General features: G+C 44.3%; 1 protein-coding gene across 1 annotated transcript in view; it reads right to left on the bottom strand.

Moving 5' to 3' along the window:
* WNT7A (Wnt family member 7A) overlaps positions 1-4,094 on the bottom strand; it is a 116,483-nt gene extending 112,389 nt beyond the window's left edge. The window contains exon 1 of the mRNA XM_050957884.1: positions 3,979-4,094. The gene's annotated coding sequence lies outside the window, so the exon portion shown is untranslated. The remainder of the gene's footprint in view (positions 1-3,978) is intronic.
* Between the last annotated feature and the right edge of the window lie 13,001 nt (positions 4,095-17,095).

Raw genomic sequence — 17,095 nt, 5'->3', positions numbered from 1 at the left:
CACTACAGAAGTCCCCCCCACCCCAACAGCTCATCTTAATTAATTACCCGCTTTCAGTTGGTATGGCTACTTCCACTTTTTCATGTTCTCTGTATACATCTTCTTACTATATGTTCCATTCTATACATCTGATGAAGTGAGCTTTAGCCCAAGAAAGCTTATGCTCAAATAAATTTGTTGGTCTCTATGGTGCCTCAAGTACTCCTGTTCTTTTTGCAGACATTTAAGTGGGATTTGCAAAGGTTCTCAGGTGCTTAACTCTCACTGATTTCAGTTTTTAGATAAAGGTGCAGTAATCCATAACACAGTTTAACTTTTCTATTGATCTTTACAGCTCCTGGAATGTCTCTCTTAAATTTTCTAAGGTATTTCATATCCAAAGGGATCTTCCAACTACTAGATAAAATTTAAGGGGAAATTAAAAAGCATTTGTCAAATGGAACCTAATACAAGAATGATTTCTACTGCTCTGAAAAGTCGTGTAAGTACTCAATTATTGTACCAACCCTCTCCAATCTTCCTATGCAACATAATTACATTTTAGTCTTTTAAAGTAACCTATGCAACCTCTTAGTTTGTATGCTCTTCATATAGATAGCAGGCTAACACCCAATACAAAAAATGTGCTGATTAGCCGATTATAAATCAAAATACTATAAAATGAAGTCCTAAAGAATTTAGAAGTTCCCTTTAATTCTAACCAGTGTTTCAAGATAAGGGCTAGAATAGAATGAGAAAACAGTTGAAGTATAATCTTTAGCAAACTTGATAAATTTTCAGTAATAAATTACAAGACCTTCACTATGACAACTTTAAATGGTTGTTTAGTAACCGCCCTTCCAGTAATCCTTATTGTAAACAGATTTGAATAATTGAGAACTTGAGATGATAATTTGTGAATGTCATTCTCTGGAGACTATACCTAAACAAGCCTATACCAAAATTAAATGTAACCATCAATAAATAAAATGTTATGACAAACAGATCAAGCCAAATTTGACTATAGGAACCATTTATTAGAGATCTGATAAAGTGAAGTCGCAATTACTGGATTTTTTCCTAGATCTTGGGATTTTAAGATACATTCACCTCTACTGTAAAGAATTAAAAGTTCAATAAAAATAAAATTAAATGCTTTTTGAAGTACAAAAAGATCATAATTCTGCTCAACAAATGCTATCTCAACCCCCCAGCAGAATTTGATCCAATTTTTCATGATCAATTTTATTCTTTAGGCACTAAATATACATTTATACCCTGTTGGATTCTTTTAAAAAAAGATCAAGCTAGCATATTTTTAGCATTTTATTTATTTCTCATGACACTTTCAAGGTAGGAGCAAATCTTTTTAATAGATCTGCTTTCCCAAGAATATAATTTTTATAGAGAAATTAGTTATAAATGGGGGCAACGGGCTATGATGACCTTGAGTCAGAGGGAATTAGTTTACATTTACAATAGATTAAAAAACCTTAAAGAGGTTTGAAGATTAAGCAGTGCAAGAAAATCATTAGTAGTATGTTAATAGCTTACATCAAATTTAAGGATTTTATGTTAAGCTAATACAAGGTATTGGCAAGACCTACTTGGTACAATGTTGTTTTGCGCTCCAGCCTTTAACAGACTAAAAATGTAACTGACAATTATTAGCTAGGAAGAAAGTTATCCTGCACCACTGCAACTCCTGCAACAGCTACATACTATTTATGTATTTAAATATGAATCAGTCAACTTCTTTTTTAACAATACAACTTAATCTCTCACTAGCTCCACAGATGCATAGAGTCCTAGATCCAAAGGGACTCTGTGCTCATCTAGTCTGACCTCCTGTTAGTTGCAGGCTATAGAACTTCCTCCAAAAAATTCCTAAAGCATTTTTTTTAAATCCAGTCTTGATTTAAAAATTGCCAGTGATGGAGAATCCACCACCACCACCATTGGTAAATATTTTCAACTCTTAAATTACCCTCACTGTCATTTCCAATCAGAATGTATCTAGCTTCAACTTCCAGCCATCGGATCGCATAAAACTTTTTCTGTAGACTGAAAAGTCCATTATAAAGTATTTATTCCCGATGTAGATATTTACAGATCAATCAAGTCATGCCACTCTCCTTCCTCCCTCCTTTTATTTCCTCATATATAGTAATTTGCTCTATGTTTATCTGTTCCAATTCCACACTACCCTAACCCCGTTTAAAAATAAATACATAAATACATAAATAAATCCTCTATTTGCCTCTCTGAACTTCTCCTCAGCAGCATTTCCACCAACCTATTCACACATTTACCAGACACCTATTTACCAGAAGACAATGAAAATGAAGAGTCCCATTTTCAAGTACAATATCCAGGTGAAGAACCAAGCTCCCACTAACTGGTCCTTGAATTCCCACCAGTGTACTTCCTCAGTACCCTGCTCCTGGGCTCAATCATTTGTAGCCTCTTGGCAATAAGTGTCTGATAAATTTGAAACACTGCCTTCCCCCAGCTGCAGGAAAGGAAAAAGGAGCATTAGTTCATTTCATCAGTCTTAAAATTGCAGCATCACACCTGTCACTGTTATCAGTTAACACTTGTTCTTGAATAAATCAGAATTACATTGGCAGCTCTTCTCTCTACAGCTGAACATAATCCAAATGTTTCTTTTATGAAAGTTACAGCAGCCAGTATAAATAGTAGACTGTATGATAAACACTGGTAACTACATTGCAGCAGTACATAATGCAACAGAGAACTTCCCAATCTAGAATTTATCATTCAAATCGGTATGAGATACAAGTAACTATACATAATAGCTGCATCGAGACATACTTCAAAATGCTAGTGCTTAAATATGCAGCACAATAAAGCCAACCCAAGGTGCTTAAGCATGGAATTCACGGTGCAAGCAGAAACACCTTTTTTATTTCAAGGAGCTTTTACTTACTCCCCCAGGTCTGTTTTAAATCCGAGGCACAGCTGTCAATACCTGCATGTCGTAGCAGCAGTGTCAAAGCCTCAAACGTTTTTGGTCAAATCTGCTGAAGCCTAACCAAGAGATAAAGCGCATGAACAGTTCGTTACCTGCTCAAAGGGCGCTGCAGTGTAACGCACCTCACCGAAGGTTTTCACCAGCACTTCCCCAGCCACTCCACCCCATCGGGCCTTGTCAGCTGCTAACTGCCCTTCGCAGCAACAGCATCCGCCTGCCCACCACGGCCGCCTGACGCTGGCGACTTCGGCCAAGGGCACTGGGGATGCTGGGTTTCCCGGCGGTCCCCGCAGATAGGCGGGAGCCGGGGCTCACCTGCCTCCCCGCGCCAGGAAGGAGGCAGAGCTGAGTCCCCCCGAGCAGGGCCAGGGGCAAAGCGGGGGTGGGCGGCTCAAGCCACCGATCGCTCCCGCCCGGCCGCCGCGGAATCGGCGCCTGTTGTTGTCCGGAGGGTTTCGGGGGAAGAGATCACCCCCTCCTCGCCAAGGTCTCCCCTGCCCACAAACATGATAGCGGAAGTGACGTTCAAGCAGCTAGCAGCCCTCACAGCCTATCGCTCATGGGAACGGACACCACATAGCCAATCAGCAGCGCCCGGGGGCGGCACTTCCGAGGCTTCACGTTAGTCTGAGAAGGGGGGGTTAAAAAGCCTTAAATGCATAAACACGTGAACGGAGGGAGATGGTTGAGAGCCCCCACCCGCGCCGGCGGCACCATGGAAGAGCGCGGCCCTGCCCCCCCGGGAAGAAGCGATGGTTCAGCCCGGCCCACGCACGCGGTCGCTGCTGCTTCCTGCCGGGCAGGCAGCCGCTAGAGCGAGCCCGGCGTGTAGCCAGCAGGAACCCGCACGGTGTCCCCCTCAGGCCTGCTTCCGCGCGGCGCCCCGCTCCCTGCGGCCGGGCCTCTGGCCGCCGGGAAGCCCGCAGTCTCCCTAGGCCCGCCCGCCCCGGAAGCCTCGGCCCGGGCGCTGCCCCCGAGCAATGGCGGCGCCGCAGCCCCATTACCTGCTGCACGCTGACCCGGAGCGGCGCCCAGGACCCGGATGGAGTCGCTCATCGCGGCGGCGGCCACAGGGCAGCCGCGATGCATCACGGGCAAGGGGGGCAATCTCGCGTCGCCCCGCTTACTGGAGAAGGGGTAGGCAGGCTCCGCCCCGTCACGTTTCCGGGGGAGGTAGAGCGAGCCGTCCCTCACCGGAGGTTCTCCACTCTCATTGGATCGAAGAGGGGGTGACCCCGCCTCTTTAGAGTAGCCTGGTCTCTCATTGGAGGAGAGCCCCCCGCACACTTGCCCACCACCTAACTGGAGGAGAAGCTAGGGTGGTGCCAACCCCCGCACCCATCGCCATAACTTGGGGGAGGAGATGAGATACCGAACCGCGACACGTGGCCTCCCCTCTGACCCCAGCCCCCGCCCCGGAGCGAAAGGGGCTGGAGTTCAGACTCTTCCCTCCGGGGAGCGGCGGGGGAGGGATTCACACACAGACCGCCTGCTGGAGGCGGAGCAAATCCAGAGTGGGCAGCTGCCCTTTTCAGGGATGGGGGCGGAGTTTGTATAGTGGGGGTGCTGCTGATCGCCCTTGAACCAATTAAACCGTGTCTGTAATGGAAACCACTTCAAGCCCCGCAGCCCTAGGTCCTGTGTATCCATCCCAGTTTTCCCAGGACAGTCGGTTTGCTGTCCCTCATCACGATAAGAGCCCAGTAACTGGGAGTGTCAGGAAAGCTGTCAGTGTCCGAGAACACCTTGTATTCACTTGGAGAACCACTAAGCACGGCGTTAGCAATCACAATTCTAAGAATAATAGGACGGTATTTTCATTGTCTAGCATGAATGTCCTGGGATCTACTGTTCTGTAAATTCTGTGACCCTGAATTCCTGCACCTCTGTATGTTCAGAACATGTATTCATAATCAGAATGGCAGGATTTGTCCCTGGGAGTTTTGGTCCAACCGACAGAGCTGCCTCCCAATAATCCATAGAACTCACTCCTATGTGGTGATGCTGTGTTGCATCATTCTGTGTGATGTCAAGAAGGGGAAAATGGGGTCAAGAGAAGAAATATATTCTGAGAGGTGTTAATGTCTCCAGCAGCCTAGCCAACGTACATGTGCACGGGCATGTACACCCATGTAGTGTATAAAGCTAGGTAGGACCATATGCCTCATCCACCACAACTCCATTCTATATATGTAGGGCCCTACCAGATTCACAGCCATGAAAAACACATAAAGAACTGTGAAATCTGGTCTCCCCCCATGAAATCTGTATTTTTGGTACGTTTACTTTATACTACACAGATTTCACAGGGAGACCAGTGTTTCTCAAATTACAGGTCCTGATCTAAAAGGAAGTTGCAGGGAGGGACAAGGTTATTTTAGGGGAGATCGTGGTATTGCCACCCTTACTTCTGTGCTGCCTTCAGAGCTGGGCGGCCTGAGCGCAGTGGCTGCTGGCCAAGGGCCCAACTCTGAAGTCAGCGCTCTGTCATCAGCAGCACAGAAGTAAGGGTGGAAATATCATACCATGCCACCTTGACTTTTGTGTTGCTGCTGGCAGTGGTTCTGCTGTCATACTTCCCCTCTCACAAGCACAGAGTCTGAATGTAGCAAAAACTTTTAATAAAAGGAGGGAAGTAACTCATTAATTTGGGAGAACACCACAACTAGGGTTCATAAACATAAACCATGAGCAACAGACCCAACCCCAAGTAAGCTGGGCAGTGTCTATTTCCCCTCAGGTTCTTAAGTCCAGCAACCCAAAAGTCCCTTTAATGTTCCTGTCCCTTCTCTATACCCCACTCACAGTTGCTGTCCTTAGCCAGTGCAGCCCCAGAGTTCAGAGGTTCATCCACAGAGTTCACCTCCTACCCTGTGCAGAAGGGGTGGTAAGGAGGCACCTTACATGCTCGGGCACTTGCTCATCATCCCAACAGCTGATTGCCATGCCTCTCAGCAGGGCTCTGCTCCGGCTCTCTCCAGCAGCCTCCCTGCTGGCCACTTACCACGCCTCTCTGCTAGCCACCAAGCTGGCCACACACCAAGATGTCTTCAGGGCCCCCCACTTAACACACCTCTCAGTAATTTCAGCTTAGTCAGGAAGCCTCACTGCTGGTGCACACTGGCAATAAACTTGCAATAAACACACTGTCCCAAAGTAGGTCTAATCCTTAAATCTAGGTATCAGTGATTTCACTTCTGAACCGTACAAAAATACTCTCAATTGATTCTAAATTAGCTCATTTATTAGATCATAGAAAATGAACAAGTCAACTCACATCCATCACCCTTGAACATATAGCCTGTCAGCCAGACATATAGCCTGTCAGCCAGTTAATGGAGCAGCTGATATGGGACTTGATTAATAAAGAAGTAAAGAAGAGTAATATAATTAATGCCAACAGGATTTTATGGAAAATAAATGCGTTCAAACTAGATTTTTTATGAGATTACCGGTTTGGTTGATAAAGGTAATATTGTTGATGTAATATACTTGGACTTCTGCAAGGCTTTTGACTTCATACCACCTGACATTTTGATTGAAAAACTAGAATGATATAAAATGCATACAGCATACATTAAAGGGATTAAAAGCTTGCTAATTGATAGTTCTTAAAATGTAATTGTTAAGTGGAGAATCATCATCAAGCAGGTGTGGTTCTAATGGGGTCCTCCAGGGATTGTTCTTGGCCCTATGCAATTTAAAAATTTTACCAATGACCTGGAAGAACATAAAATCATCACTGTTCAAGTCTGCAGATGACACAAACATTTGGGGAGTGGTAAATAAGGAAGATGACCGGTCATTAATACAAAGCTATCTAGATTGCTTGGTAAACTAAGTGCAAACAAATAATATGAGTTTTGATACAGCTAAATGTATGCATCTAAAGATAAAGTAGGCCATACTTACAGGACAGTGGACTCTGTCCTAGGAAGCAGTGACTCTGAAAAGGATTTGGGGGTTAGGGTGGACAATCAGCTGAATTCCTGCATCTCTGTATGTTCAGAACATGTATTCATAACCAGAATGGCAGGATTTGTCCCTGGGAGTCTTGGTCCAACCGACAGAGCTGCCTCCCAATAATCCAAGCCTTTAATCCAAAAACCAGTTTGAGAAACTGGAATGATTGTATTTTAAATTGGTTTGTGCAAAGAGTAACCTGTATGGGCTGATGGGCAGCACTGCCATAAAAGAAGTTCAAACAGGAAGAGGAGCTGACATCACAGGTCTATAAGTACTTACATGAGGAACAAATATTTAAGTACCGCCCCTTTAATCTAACAGAGAAAGGTATAACATGATCCAATGGCTGGAAGTTGAAGCTAGACACATTCAGACTAGAAATAAGGTGTAATTTTTTAACTGTGAGAGTAATTAAGCCTCGGAACAATTACCAAGAGCTGTGGTGGATTCTCCATCACTAACAATTTTTAAATCAAGATGGGATGTTTTTCTAAAGATCTGCTCTAGGAATTATTTTGGGTGAGTTCTATGACCTGTATAATATAGGAAGTCAGTCTAGATTATCACATGGGTCCCTTCTGGCCTTGGAATCTATGATGTCTGAGGTAGTCACCAGAAAGTGTTGGGAGTATGTTAAGGATAGAGCTCTGTGAAAGCAGATCTTCTCAGACTGGGAACTTTTCTGGTCTCCCCACTCATATTATTATTTATTTATTTAAGTGTATCTGAAAACAAGGGTCTCTTCTGGACCAGCCATGAAGGTAAATGCTATAATTATGTGTAACACATATATTAAGCAGTGTCATGGTGTCTATGTTCTGTGCCCCTCAATTTTCTGTAAGATCATTAGGCCCAACAAAGGCAGTCCCTGGAAAAACATGCAGATGCAGCTGGCGTCTCGTGAATCTTTGTAAGTGTTTTTCCTGCTTTTAGAACATTAGGAAAGAAATCAATGATCAGTTTTTGGGAGATCAACTTAATCAGACTTGTTCCTAGGAATATTATAATATTCCATACTCTGTATGTTGTATCCCTTTTATTTAGCTAAGGAATCTCACCCTGTTTTGACTGTTTGCTGAGTGAAAGAGGAGAGGAATGCTTACATTCAATTTAACTGGTAGAGGGCAAATGTTTCCCTTTCTTTCTGTTTTTAGAGTACTTTTTATCATTTGATCTTGTCCTTTGACCTTTCTAACTCATTTAATAAAATTTCCCTCGGAAAAGGTGGCCTGGGTCTCATTGTCTGAGCTTTCTGATTCACCTTCTTTTCTGAGGAAAATGAGTCAGAAAGTGTGGAGGAGAAAGAGCAGTGATAGCAGATCTTGGGCTGTCAGTTTTATCATTCTCTTTTATTGGGCTCTGTGCATGAGAGAAGAGAGGCACTAGAACTGAGGTACCACTGGGATTTTTGTGTGTCTGTCTCTTTGTTTGGGTACAAGTAGAGAAGCTGACAATATATTTGTCAGCCAGAGAAAGGGAAAAGCAGGTCTTTGCCTGGATTTTAATGAGCAAAGTAATAATTTGCCTAGGAAATTATTTGTACGATAAGTGGTCTGTGGGAGAGGACACAGGCCTGTGGGGTTGCTGTCCTCTCCATGGGGATGGGAGGCATTGCTCTGCATGCAGCTGGAAGGCTGCTCCCAGTCCTGCCTCTCACTGAGCTTCAGCCCCAATGTCATTGGAACTGGTATCCCCAACTCCACTCCTACCCCCAAGCTCTCAGCCTGATGGGTTGCCTAGGGCCCAGTACAATAGACTCATAGACTCATAGGTCAGAAGGGACCAATATGATCATCTAGTCTGACCTCCTGCACAAGGCAGGCCACAGAACCCTACCCATCCACTTTTATAACAACTCCTAACCCAGGACTGAGATTGAAATCCTCAAAATTGGTTTGAAGACCTCAAGCTGCAGAGAATCCACCAGCAAGCGATCCATGCCCCACGCTGCAGGGGAAGGCGAAAAACCTCCAGGGCCCCTGCCAATCTGCCCTGGAGGAAAATTCCTTCCCGACCCCAAATGTGGCGATCAGCTAAACCCTGAGCATGTGGGCAAGACTCACCAGCCAGCACCCAAGAAGAAATTCTCTGCAGTAACTCAGTTCCCATCCCATCCAACATCTCCCCGCAGACCATTGAGCAGACTTATCTGGTGATAATCCAGGATCAATTGCCCAAATTAAACTATCCTATCATAACATCCCCTCCATATACTTATTGAGCTTAGTCTTAAAGCCAGATAAGTCTTTTGCCCCCACTACTTCCCTCGGAAGACTGTTCCAGAACTTCACTCCCCTAATGGTTAGAAACCTTCGTCTAATTTCAAGTCTAAACTTCCTAATATCCAGTTTGTACCCATTCGTCCTCGTGCCTACATTAGTACTAAACTTAAATAATTCCTCTCCCTCCCTAACGTTAACCCCCCTGATATATTTATATAAAGCAAGCATATCCCCCCGTAGCCTTCTTTTGGCCAGGCTAAACATGCCAAGCTCTTTGAGTCTCCTTTCATAAGGCAGGTTTTCCATTCCTCGGATCATCCTAGTAGCCCGTCTCTGGACCTGTTCCAGTTTGAATTCATCCTTCTTGAACATGGGACACCAGAACTGCACACAATATTCCAGATGGGGTCTCACCAGCGCCTTATATAACGGTACTAACACCTCCTTATCCTTGCTGGAAATACCTCGCCTGATGCATCCTAAAATCGCATTTGCTTTTTTAACAGCTGTATCACATTGGCGGCTCATAGTCATCCTGCTATCAACCAATACCCCAAGGTCCTTCTCCTCCTCTGTCGCTTCCAACTGATGCGTCCCCAACGTATATCTAAAATTCTTATTATTAATCCCTAAGTGCATGACCTTGCACTTTTCACTATTGTATTTCATCCTATTACTATTACTCCAGTTTACAAGGTGGTCCAGATCTTCCTGAATAGTATCCCTGTCCTTCTCCGTGTTAGCAATACCCCCCAGCTTTGTGTCATCTGCAAACTTTATTAGCACATTCCCGCTCTTTGTGCCAAGGTCAGTAATAAAAAGGCTAAATAAGATCGGTCCCAAAACCAATCCTTGAGGGACTACACTAGTAACCTCCTTCCAGCCTGACAGTTCACCCTTCAATACGACCCGCTGGAGTCTCCCCTTTAACCAGTTCCTTATCCACCTTACAACTTTCATATTCATCCCCATCTTTTCCAATTTAACTAACAGTTCCCCATGTGGAACCATGTCAAACGCCTTACTGAAATCGAGGTAAATTAGATCTACCGCATTTCCTTTATCTAAGTAATCTGTCACCTTCTCAAAGAAGGAGATCAGATTGGTTTGGCACGATCTACCTTTAGTAAATCCATGTTGCAATTCGACCCAATTACCATTGACCTCTATGTCCCTAACTACTTTCTCCCTTAAAATTTTTTCCAAGACCTTACATACTACAGACGTCAAGCTAACAGGCCTATAATTACCCGGATCACTTTTATTCCCTTTCTTAAAAATAGGAACTACGTTAGCAATTCTCCAGTCGTACGGCACATCCCCCGAGTTTATCAATTGCTTAAAAATTCTCGCTAACGAGCTCGCAATTTCACGCGCCAGTTCCTTTAATATCCTCGGATGGAGATTGTCCGGGCCCTCCGATTTTGTCCCATTAAGCTGTTCAAGTTTGGCCTCTACCTCAGTTGCGGTAATATCCACCTCCATATCCACATTCCCGTTTATCATCCCTCCATCATCGCTAAACTCCTCACTAGTCTTATTAAAAACTGAGGCAAAATACTTATTTAGATATTGGGCCATGCCTAGGTTATCCTTAACCTCCATTCCTTCCTCAGTGTATAGCGGCCCCACTTCTTCTTTCTTTGTTTTCTTCTTATTTATGTGGCTGTAGAACCTTTTACTATTGGTTTTGATTCCCTTTGCAAGGTCCAGTTCAATGCGGCTTTTAGCCTTCCTCACTTTATCCCTACATGTTCTGACCTCACCAAGGTAGCTTCCCTTGCTAATCCCGCCTTTCTTCCACTCCCTGTAAGCTTTCTGCTTTTTCCTAATCCCCTCTCTGAGTTGCTTGCTCATCCAGCTTGGCCTACAACTCCTGCTCATGGTTTTTTTCCCCTTTCTTGGGATGCAGGCTTCCCACAATTTCCGCAGCTGCGACTTAAAGTAATTCCAGGCCTCCTCCGCATTTAAATCCACAAGTTCCTCCGTCCAATCCACTTCCCTAACTAATTGGGATCTGGACCCAGCCGAGCAGAGTGAGTTGCTCCCTGCAGTGTGGATGGCGGGCACCAGGCCTGAGTGGTGCTGTGACCCTGTGTGCCAGGTTGCAATGCCACCCACTCAAATTTGGTCCAGCCACCCCTTCATCATTTTGGGTGCCCTCACAAACAGGAGGCCTGGGGCAAACTGCCCCTGCCCCAGGCAGCCCTGTGTTCAGTATGAGAAATAATAAGAACATAAGAATAACCATACGGGGTCAGACCAATGGTCCATCTAGCTCAGAATTTTGTCCTCTGACAGTGGTCAGTTGATCAGTGCCTGATTCTTCAGCAGGAATGAACAGAACAGGACAATCTGAGCGACAAAGAGTCCTGTGGCACCTTATAGACTAACAGACATATTGGAACATAAGCTTTCGTGGATGAATACCCACTTCGTCAGACGCATGTATTCACCCACGAACCCTTATGCTCCAATACGTCTGTTAGTCTATAAGGTGCCACAGGACTCTTAGTTGCTGTTTACAGATCCAGACTAACACGGCTACCCCTCTGATACAGGACAGTTTGAGTGATCCATCCCCAGTCATCCAGTCCCAGGTTCTGGCAGTCAGAGGTTTAGGTACACCAGGAGCATGGAAGAGGAATTTTTAAGGTTGTCCCCCCGACCCTCCAGATGAAGGAAGTGGTTGAAAAATGATTCATCCATGAAGCTGAGTGTCTGTCAGGGCTGTCTTGGTGAGCACTTGCAGATGACTGTCCATCATGCCCTCTGATATCATTTTCACCAGGCCCTGCTGCTTAGGGATAAGATAGCTTTCATTCTGGTGTCTGTCCTGCTGCCTGTGTGAGCCATTTGGTTTAGCCTTAAATTAGGGATGTGTTCATCGTGTTTATTAGGCTGACTTGACATCTCCCTGGGTGAGGCTGCCATCTTGAAAGTAGAACAAATTAAGATCTGATGCCTCGGTTGAGTGCCAAAAGCCAAGCCAAGCGAAAATTTAGTCTCTCTCTCATGGCAGGCAAAGCTGTGTCCCAAACAGATTGCCTGTTGCGAAGATACCTTTTGTCTTTACACTTGTTGTAAATTGATACATTTTGCCCTGCATACAGAGGCAGTGGTTCTGCTGCAGTGCCAGAAACTTCGGTTTGGGTTGGATTAAGGCTCTGCTCTATGACTAACATATCCTGCAGTTCTGCCTTTGATCAAAAGATGGAGTGTGAGTACACAGTAGAGAGATTTGCCAACAGTAGCATTCAGTGGTGAAATACAGCCCATCAGAACTAGTATCCTTACTTCTTGACCCATGTGCCTTCCCCCAGCCTACAATAACTTATTACTGACTTGGAAACAAGAACTGACTCACTGAAGAAAAATAGTTGTTACATTTTATATTATTTTGCATGAGTCACAGTGAGCAAGAATTCAGTTAAAAGTGATGTATCTCCCTCGAGGGATTCCTAACCAAATTTCTGACAGCTAATGTGTCACGCAGTCCAATGCCATATATTGGATATTTCTGATGGGCCCTGTGGGATGTTTAATGTGCCAGGCTGATGTCAATGGAACAGAATGCTCCAAAGGAAACAGATCTCCTTCTGCTAGATGAACGATGGAGGGGACCTACAGTATTTCTCAAAAATGAAGAGTTCCATAGCTGAAGCATTCTTTCTAAAGCAGGAAATATTTATTCAATGACTGTATTCTATTGAGGCTGTCACTTTGACTGATGGCCATGGCTTCATCACCGACAATTGCTCACTATGTCATAATTAGAAAGTTTCATTTCTATTGTCTTAGGGAACAGAACTTGTCTGCACTTCATTCAGTCATAAACTGTCCTGCTGCTGAAGTGTTTGTTTTTCCCTTAGAGAGTGAATCATTTTTTATCAATTTCTGGTTGGCTGAAGTTCTTGTTTGTTTGTCTGTTTTTAAATAAGGGACAGCTGTTCATCAATCCTGTTGATCAGCCTGAATTTAATTTTGAAGAGAAATTTAATGTATAGCACCAATATTTTTAAGATGCTAGTGATGGAGAGACCAAGAAATTACAGTTTAAGTGTAAAATACTAGGAAAGACTCCCTATCATGGGTTCTGAACTTGGGGATCACAATCCAAGGGGAGGTTACCAACAAGTCCCTTTCTTTATGGTGTGGGTGCCTAAAACTTTTTCCTTTTGTTAAATAGGGAGGTTGGAAAGGGTCGACTACACTAAAATTAAGCTGGGTACTGAGAAAATCAGTGGATTCATAGGGATGATGAAGAAAACATAGAGTCTGATGCTCATCTGGTGTAAAATTGGCACATTGCCATTAACTGCTGTGGATTCATCAATTTATACCATCAATTTATACCATCTGAGGATCTGGCTGACAATCTACTTATACTGCAGTATTAAAGAGTATGCAAGATTAGAAATTATGATTAAATTATTATTAAAAATTGGCCTAATAACCATTGTGAGAGAGCAGTAGTAAGTGGACACAGACAGCGCTCTCAGTGTTCTGAAATTCCGATCACCTATTGAACACAATTTCCATTAGGAATAAAAGCAGCAAAGAGTCCTGTGGCACCTTATAGACTAACAGACATATTGGAGCATGAGCTTTCGTGGATGAATACCCACTTCGTTGGACGCATGTAGTGGAAATTTCCAGAGGCAGTATAAATATGCAAGCAAGAATCATGCTAGAGATAACAAGATCAGTTCAATCAGGGAGGATGAGGCCCTCCCTACGCTAACACCAGAACAAATTAGCATGCCCTTAGAGCCCCAACCGGGGTTATTCTATCTACTACCCATGATCCACAAACCCGGAAATCCTGGATGCCCCATCATCTCGGGCACTGGCACTCTCACTGAAGGAGAGTCTGGATATGTGGACTCTCTACTTAGACCCTATGCCACCAGCACTCCCAGCTATCTCCGTGACACCACTGATTTCCTGAGAAAACTACAATGCATTGGTGACCTTCCAGAAAACACCATCCTAGCCACCATGGATATAGAGGTTCTCTACACAAACATTCCACACACAGATGGAAAACAAGCTGTCAGGAACAGTATCCATGATGATGCCACAGCACAGCTGGTTGCTGAGCTCTGTGACTTTATCCTCACACACAATTATTTCAAATTTGATGACAATATATACCTCCAGACCAGTGGCACCGCTGTGGGCACCCGCATGGCCCCACAATATGCCAACATTTTTATGGCTGACCTGGAACAACTCCCTCAGCTCTTGCTCGCTCATGCCGCTTCTCTACTTATGCTACATTGATGACATCTTCATCATCTGGACCTGTGGGAAGGAGACTCTGGAAAAATTCCACCACGATTTCAACAGCTTCCACCCCACCATCAGCCTCAGCCTGGACCAATCTACACGGGAGGTCCACTTCCTAGACACCATAGTGCAAATAAGTGACGGTCACATTAACACCACCCCTATACCGAAACCCACTGACCACTATGCCTACCTTCATGCCTCCAGCTTCCATCCCAGACACACCACACAATCCATTGTCTACAGCCAAGCACTGAGGTACAACCGCATCTGCTCCAGCCCTGCAGACAGAGACCAACACTTACAAAATCTTCACCAAGCATTCTCAAAACTACGATACCCGCACGAGGAAATAAGGAAACAGATCAACGGAGCCAGATGTGTATCCAGAAGCCTCCTACTACAAGACAAGCCCAAGAAAGAAACCAACAGAACTCCACTGGCCATCACATACAGTCCCCAGCTAAAACCTCTCCAACGCATCATCAGGGATCTACAACCCATCCTGGACAATGATCCCTCACTTTCACAGGCCTTGGGTGGCAGGCCAGTCCTCGCCCACAGACAACCCGACAACCTGAAGCATATTCTCACCAGTAACTACACACCGCACCATAGTAACTCTAGCTCAGGAACCAATCCGTGCAACAAACCTTGATGCCAACTCTACCCACATATCTACACCAGCGACTCCATCACAGGACATAACCAGGTCAGCCACACCATCAACGGTTCATTCACCTGCACGTCCACCAATGTAATATTTGCCATCATATGCCAGCAATGCCCCTCTGCTATGTACATCGGCCAAACTGGACAGTCCCTACGTAAAAGGATAAATGGACACAAATCAGGTATTAGGAATGGCAATATACAAAAACCTGTAGGAGAATACTTCAATCTCCCTGAACACACAATAGCAGATTTAAAGGTAGCCATCCTGCAGCAAAAACACTTCAGGACCAGACTTCAAAGAGAAACTGCTGAGCTTCAGTTCATCTGCAAATTGACACCATCAGCTCAGGATTAAACAAAGACTGTGAATGGCTAGCCAGCTACAACAGTTTGGCTAGCCAACAGTTTCTCGTCCCTTGGAGTTCACACCTCATCTTCTAGAAGAGGGCCTTATCCTCCCTGATTGAACTAACCTCATTATCTCTAGCCTGATCCTTGCTTGCATATGTATACCTGCCTCTGGAAATTTCCACTACATGCATCCAACAAAGTGGGTATTCACCCCTGGAAGCTCATGCTCCAATATGTCCGTTAGTCTATAAGGTGCCACAGGACTCTTTGCTGCTTTTACAGAGCCAGACTAACACGGCTACCTCTCTGATATTAGGAATAAAGAGTGCTCAGTCCTTTAACAGCTTCTGTGTAAGAAAAAAGTGACTGATGAAAAGACCACCAGAATTGGTGTTAGTCCTAGTCTTGTTCACTCTACATGATAATGACCTGCAGGAGGAAGGTGTACAACTTGTAGATGATACAAAACTCAGAGCTTTGGTCAAAATACCAAGAGGAGGAAGAGTGGTACGAAGGAGACCTAGACAGGGTAGACATGGGAGGCAAAGCAGCTCAAACTAATGAATTTGGAGAAGATGTAAATTGGTGACTTGGAAAATGGCTCTGTTGTCATTGGTGACACTCAAGATAGTGATTGAAGAAGAAAAGGTGGTAGTGTGTATGAACTTGAAATAATCTGTGGCAGCAGTAAGGAAACCAAGTGCAATAACTTTGAGATAATTGTATACAAAATAGGTCCATGTTCATAAATCCCTCTCCTTAGAATCCATTCCACCCTTTTCTGCCACTCCCTACCTATGCCCATTCACTCATTTCACATAGAACTATAAAAGGGTAACAACTTTTGGACCCAGATCTTGCAAACTGCTCTACATAGGTGGCACACCTAAGCCCACAGGAAGATCCATGGATTGCTTGTGGACACAGAGGTCTGACCATACAGAACAGCATGCAGGAGCGAGGCCTTGGTCATTGCCAGTTCTGGGCCTGATCTGAAATGGCATGTTACAGGGGAAGCCTTTATATACTACTATCAACTCTCTGACTCCTCCAGGCCTCTGCCCACACCAAATAGTGTTGTTTGAGCTTATCCTTTACTTGTTATAATTCTTTCGTGAATATCAACTGGTATTCATGGGATGGTTGTCTACAACTCTTGAAACCAAAGTGTGGGGAGGAGAAGGATTTTTACAAATTACTCATATGAAGTTCTGAGACTTGTAGCCATATTTCAAAAGCATGTTTAGTGCAACAAGTGTCTGGGGACAAAATTCATGAGCCAATGGAAACCCAAGCTGATAAGTTCAATAATGTTTTGCTCACAGAAGACCCACGTAGACAGCAAGCAGGCATTACCTTGTCTATGAGGAATGTATATAGTCTGATTTATTAATTAATGTAAGGAAAAAAGGGGGGGAGGGATATGGCTAACAAGACTCCATAATGCTACAAATACACAAGCTAAATCAAACTCCCATGAGTTCACTGTGTCTGCTTCATTTATTTGTGGGTCAAGTAGCAGAGATTCTCCCTCCCACTGTTTGAGTGTAAATGTAAAAGCACACATGTTCAGAATGATATACGTGTGGCTCTTGTATGCTCCAGCAGTGGAAAA

This window comes from Gopherus flavomarginatus, chromosome 6 (genome assembly GCF_025201925.1).
Source record: "Gopherus flavomarginatus isolate rGopFla2 chromosome 6, rGopFla2.mat.asm, whole genome shotgun sequence".
Taxonomy (NCBI): Eukaryota; Metazoa; Chordata; order Testudines; family Testudinidae; genus Gopherus; species Gopherus flavomarginatus.
The sequence above is the reverse complement of the archived record's forward strand: the minus strand, read 5'-3'. Positions and strand labels throughout refer to the sequence as shown.